Consider the following 6027-nt stretch of genomic DNA (forward strand, 5'->3'; position numbering starts at 1 on the left):
ATCCAGGAGGACTTCCTGGAGGAGGTGTGGCAAAGTCCCAAAGGATGAGAAGAAAAGGAGAATAAGTGGGAACGGTTTGGGGGAGATACTAGAATGTGGAAATTCCTGGAGGCAAAAGAAAACATGGTCATTTGGGGGAAAGGCAAAAAGTTCTGCACAGTTGGAGTATAGAGGGTAGGAGATTAGGAGCTAAGAGATAAAACTGGTAAAAAAAAAAAAAAAAAAAAACAGGCCAGATCATGAAGAGCATTATGTGCCAAACTATAGAGTGTAAGCTTTATCCTGAGGGCATTGAGAGGGATCGCTAGCTCAGTCTCTCAGTCGTGTCCAACTCTTTGTGATCCATGAACTATAGCCTGCCAGGCTCCTCTGTCCATGGGATTTTCCAGGCAAGAATACTGGAGTGGGTTGTCCTTTCCTTCTCCAGTGGATCTTCCTGACCCAGGGATCGAACCTGGGTATCTCACATTGCAGGCTGACTCTTTACTGTCTGAGCCACCAGAGAGGGATAGAAAGGTTTAATGAAGACAGTGAAGATATACCATTCCTAGATCAAACTGGCTGGAGGGCAGAAAACAGAAGAAGGATTGCAATTCTTCAGCCCTCTCTGAAAAAGTGAGAAAAGGAGGAAAGGGTCCTTTCCTCTGCTGTGTCAACTTCCTTTTGGCCCTCCACATCAGACTGGCCTGAGCCCCAACTCTGAGCTCCTGTCAGAGGGCCCTCCCCACGCAGCCCTTGTCCCAGCTCCAATAATCACTCCTTCCCTCTCCCCTGCAGGCCGAGAGGTGGGCACAGACTCCCCACGGTGCTGTCGGATTCCTTGTAGTTTCTTTACACCCTGCCCACGTATTTGTAAACAACTTTGTTATTAATAACCCCTCAGATGATCCTAATTTGAGTATGCCAGCTGGTTCCTGCTGGTATCTTTGTGGTTACACCCTCCCTCTCCCCTGCAAATAAAGAGAAAGCAAGCGTAAGCGGCATGGAAAAGGAGGAGCCTCTTCCTCGAGATTATGACTTGAGAAGCTTGCTGCTTAGTAAAGATAACTGACTTACTGAGATAGTGGTTGTCTTTTAATAGCCCTACTGCTTGGGTGAGAATGATGCTGCTCACTTAAAAAGAGAAGAAAAAGAAAAATCTCCAGAAACCTCACCTCCCAGAGGCAAATGCAACTAACATTTTAGCTGAATATTCTTCTACACATTTCTCTATACGTACATACTCAAACAGATACATGCAACTTTATATAAATGAATTCTACTCCAAATGCTGAGCCAAACCTACCTTTTCTCATTCATAAGCCTCAGGTTCTGAGTTGCCTGTGGATGATTCCAAGTAGACCTGTTGGGAAACAAACAGAATATAATAATCTAGAGTTCAAGTCTTGAGGCTGCCGTCAGAGAGAAGAAAGACAACCATGAAAGCCTTAGGAGACAGAGGATCCTGTCAGGCAGAGAGTAGGAGGCGAAGAGGTGGGGGCCACCACAGAGCCACTGGAACTCAAACACTGACAGGGCAGGAAGAACCGAAGGATATAGAGAAGGAGCAGCTAAGGAGGTAAGGGGAAGCCGGAGAGTTCTTGGCCTTTGAGAAACAGGGGCGGTCCACAGTGAAGAAGGCTGCTGTCAGCTCAAAGGACGTAAGGGCTTTGGATTTACCAATAAAAAGGTGGCTGGTAGCCTGGAGAAGAGTGATTTCAGGTGCAAATTCCCTGGCAGTACCATGGTTGGGACTCGGTGCTTTCACGGCCAGGGCCCAGGTTCAAACCCCAGTTGGGGGAAGTAAGATCCGGCAAGGAGCACAGTGTGGCAAAAAGAAAAAGAAAAAGAGTGACTTTAGTCAAGTGGTAGAGTGGAAGCCAAATTGAAAAGAGCTGAGGAGAAAATGGAGGTAATCTACTCCCCAATTTGCTGTCCCCTTCCCCCTCATCAGAGCTTTTTCAGAGTCTTATTAGTTTGAAACTCTGTGAATCCACCTGAGTATACTGTTATTGTTCAGATCTGACTTGGTAGGTCTGGAGTGGGCTCTATATTTCTAACAAGCTCCCTGGTGATGTGGATACCACTGAACCAAACTTGAAGTAGCAAGGAGTTAGACTGGGCTGCCGAGTCAGTGTCAAGGCCCAGTCTTGATGAGCGCCTTACCAAAGACGCTCAGGTGTACAGAGATTAAAATGAATTATTAGGGTCTTACATTATTATCCACATCAGAAAAATACTAAAAAGGAAAACAAGAGGAAATTTCTGCACTCTATGTCTGGTTCTTTCCTGTATAGGTGCCATCCTCATGAAAGTCCGTTCATTTGATTCACTTAAAACTTATTAGGATTTCTTAGTTATTATTTCTATTTTAATTGCATTAGGCTCCAGAACATGCTAAAATCGCAGTCCTTCGAAATGTGTTACTATTTGCTTCATGGTTCAAAGCATGATGAATTTTTGTAAATGCTCCACGAGTGCTTGGAAAGAAATTATTCCATAATTGAGTTCAAGGCTTTATGTCTATTAGGCCAAACTTAATAACTGGGTTTGACAGGTCTTCATAATCTATCAATTACTAAAATGAAATCTGTTAAAACCACCATTCTCTCTCTACCTGGAAAGTCTTTCCTCCTCATCTCTCCAACTCGCCCAGTCTTCCATCCAACAACTGGGGATTCATGGTGACCAAAATCTGACCAGGTCCCTGCAGAACCAGTCCTTCCCCTCCTGAAGCTGACAGTCTAAAAAGGTTTATCTGGTCAACAACATCTCCTCCCCTCACCTCAGTTGTTGTCGTTCAGTCACTCAGTCGTGTCTGACTCTTTGCGACCCCATGGACTGCATGCCAGGCTTCCCTGTCTTCACTGTCTCCCAAACTTTGCTCAAATTCATGTCCATTGAGTCAATGATGCCATCCAACCATTTCATCCTCTGTTGTCCCCTTCTCCTCCTGCCTTCAGTCTTTCCCAGCATCAAGGTATTTTCCAATGAGTCGGTTCTTCGCATCAGGTGGCCAAAGTATTGGAGCTTCAGCATCAATCCTTCCAATGAATATTCAGGGTTCATTTCCTTTAAAATTGACTGGTTTGACCTTTTTGCTATCCAAAGGACTCTCAAGAGTCTTCTCCAGCACCACAGTTTGAAAGCACAGTTTCAATTCTTCAACATTCAGCCTTCTTCAGGGTCCAACTCTCACATCTGTACAAGACTACAGGGAAAACCATAACTTTGACGATAATGACTTTTGTTGGCAAAGTGATGTTTCTGCTTTTTAAACACTGTCTAGGTTTGTCATCTCTTTTCTTCCAAGGAGCAAGAATCTTTCAATTTCATGGCTGCAGTCACTATCTGCAGTGATTTTGGAGCCCAATAAAATAAACTCTGTCACTGTTTCCTTTTTTTCCCCATCTATTTGCCATGAAGTGATGGGACCGGATGCCATGATCTTAGTTTTTGAATGGTGAGTTTTAAGCCAGCTTTTTCACTCTCCTCTTTCACCTTCATCAAGAGGCTCTTTAGTTGCTCTTCACTTTCTGCCATTAGGGTGGTGTCATCTGCGAATCTGGGATTATTGATATTTCTCCTGGCAATCTTGATTTGCTTCATCCAGCCTGGCATTTCCCAAGATGCATTCTGCATACAAGTTAAATAAGCAGGGTAACAATATGCAGTTCTGATGTACTCCTTTCCCAGTTTTGAACCAATCCGTTTTTCCATGTCCAGTTCTAATAGTTGCTTCTTGACCTGCACACAGGTTTCTCAGGAGGAGGTCAGGTTGTCTGGCATTCCCATCTCTTGAAGAATTTTCCACAGTTTGTTGTGATTCACACAGACAAAGGCTTTGGTAATGTAGTCAATAAAGCAGAAATAGATTTTTTTTGGAACTCTTGCTTTTTCAATGATCCAACGGATGTTGGCAATTTGATCTCAGGTTCCTCTGCCTTTTCTAAATCCAGCTTGAACATCTGGAAGTTCATGGTTCATATACTGTTGAAGCATGGCTTGGAGGATTTTGAGTATTACTTTGCTAGTGTGTGAGATGAGTGCAATTGTGTAGCAGTTTGAACATCCTTTGGCATTGCCCTTCTTTGGGATTAGAAGGAAAACTGATCTTTTTCAGTCCTGTGGCCACAGCTGAGTTTTCCAAATTTGCTGGCATAGTGAGTGCAGCCCTTTAACAGCATCGTCTTTTAAGGTTTGAAATAGCTCAGCTGGAATTCCATCATGTCCACTAGCTTTGTTCGTAGTGATGCTTCCTAAGGCCCACTTGGCTTCGCACTCCAGGATGTCTGGCTCTAGGTGAGTGATAGTGGTTATCTGGTTCATGAAGATCTTTTTTATATTGTTCTTCTGGGTATCCTTGCCACCTCTTCTTAATATCTTCTGTTTCTGTTAGGCCCATACTGTTTCTGCACGAAATGTTTTGTTTGTATCTCTAAATTTCTTGAAGAGATCTCTTGTCTTCCATTCTTTCCTCCCTCCTCTGACCTCTTACATCACTCACTGCCTGTGTAGCTAACGTAACACTCAGTCTGTCTTCATTGCAATGATTTGTGTTCATAATTTACTCCAGCTTTTAAATTCCGGGTAAGCCAAGATTATCCTGTTTTCTATATAACTGCTTTATTGAACTATTGACAAACCATAAAATTCACTCTTGTAAAGTATAAAATTCATCAAAGAAGAACATCTTATTTATCTTGGCATCCTCTGTAGCAGTGGTCCTCCATCTTGGTTGCATGTTGGAATTACCTGTAGATTTTTTTTTTTTTTTAAGAAACCCATGCTACCTGGTTCTCACCCCCAAGAGGTTCTGACTTAATTAGTTTGGCATGTGGCCCAGGGATCAGAATTTGTAAAACCAGAGTGATTTTAACTTGTAGCCTGGGTTGCCTTATGGTGCTTTGCACATAACTGCCACTCAATAATTGTAATCATGAATTAGTCCTAGGTTCCAGCTAATTAACTCACCCAAGAACTACCTACCTTCCCTGTTTCCCTCTAATCCCACAGCTCTTATAATGATCTGTTTATGTCTATCTCCTCCACTTGGTGTGAAAGGAAGACTGAGACAAAAGCATTTAGAAAAGATAAGTTTACTTGCAAAGACATGCAGACTTCAAATACAACAGATACTAAAAGGGAAAATGTAAAGATTACCATGTTTACATTTATCTCTAAAGCATAGATAATATGCTTACATGGGAAGATATGTAACAAATGACATATTTCCAAATTTCTGTATTTAAAAGTCAGGAATAAAATGGTTCTCATTACAGATTCAGTAATTGATAGGGGAAAACTCAAGATTTCGTTCATTTCAGGCACCAGCCATAAGAGTACTTTGGTAACTGTCTTAGGCTTCAAAGTGTCTTGCTCTTCTTCCTATTTTTTCCTCCTGTGAGACTTAATGTACACTTTTTTTTTTTTAAGTCCTCTAGGTATGTTTTTATTTCCAAAGCAGTAATGTAACCATCCTATTTTAATTTTCAGTTGTCTCCATTGATGACATTAGACTATAACGAATCTTCACGTAATCTTTCTTTCCACACTGCAGTAAAAATAATCCTAACATACAATGAAGACAGCTTTATTATAAAACCTATTTCCAAACTGTTTTTGACAATTTAAACATTCTAAGGTTTTTAAATTAAGGATTTATTGTAAAGGTACACTTAAAATTGCAGCAGTTTTGCTTCCACAACTGTGAAATTCACGAAGACAGGGTCCGTTCCAGTCTTACACATTATGTCATTTCCGTGCTGGCACACATTGGATGTTCAATAAATATTACGCTGAAATAGATACGATCACACCTCATGCCACAATATTTAAATAAGATTTTAACTAGATAGGGAGCTGCATCAGTTTCCCATTTTGATACTTTTTGCAGTTCTTAATTATGGTAGTCAACTGGGGCACTCCTTAAATTTCTTACTCTACAACAAATTTAGAAGGCGCTTTTATTTCCATGTAAACGGTTGCTAAGGGTCGGGTGTCTGAAAGGATGACCCTCAAGTGAGGAGCAAGATGGTCAGTCCCGGA

The sequence above is a fragment of the Dama dama genome, chromosome 12 (assembly GCF_033118175.1).
Source record: "Dama dama isolate Ldn47 chromosome 12, ASM3311817v1, whole genome shotgun sequence".
Classification (NCBI taxonomy): domain Eukaryota; kingdom Metazoa; phylum Chordata; class Mammalia; order Artiodactyla; family Cervidae; genus Dama; species Dama dama.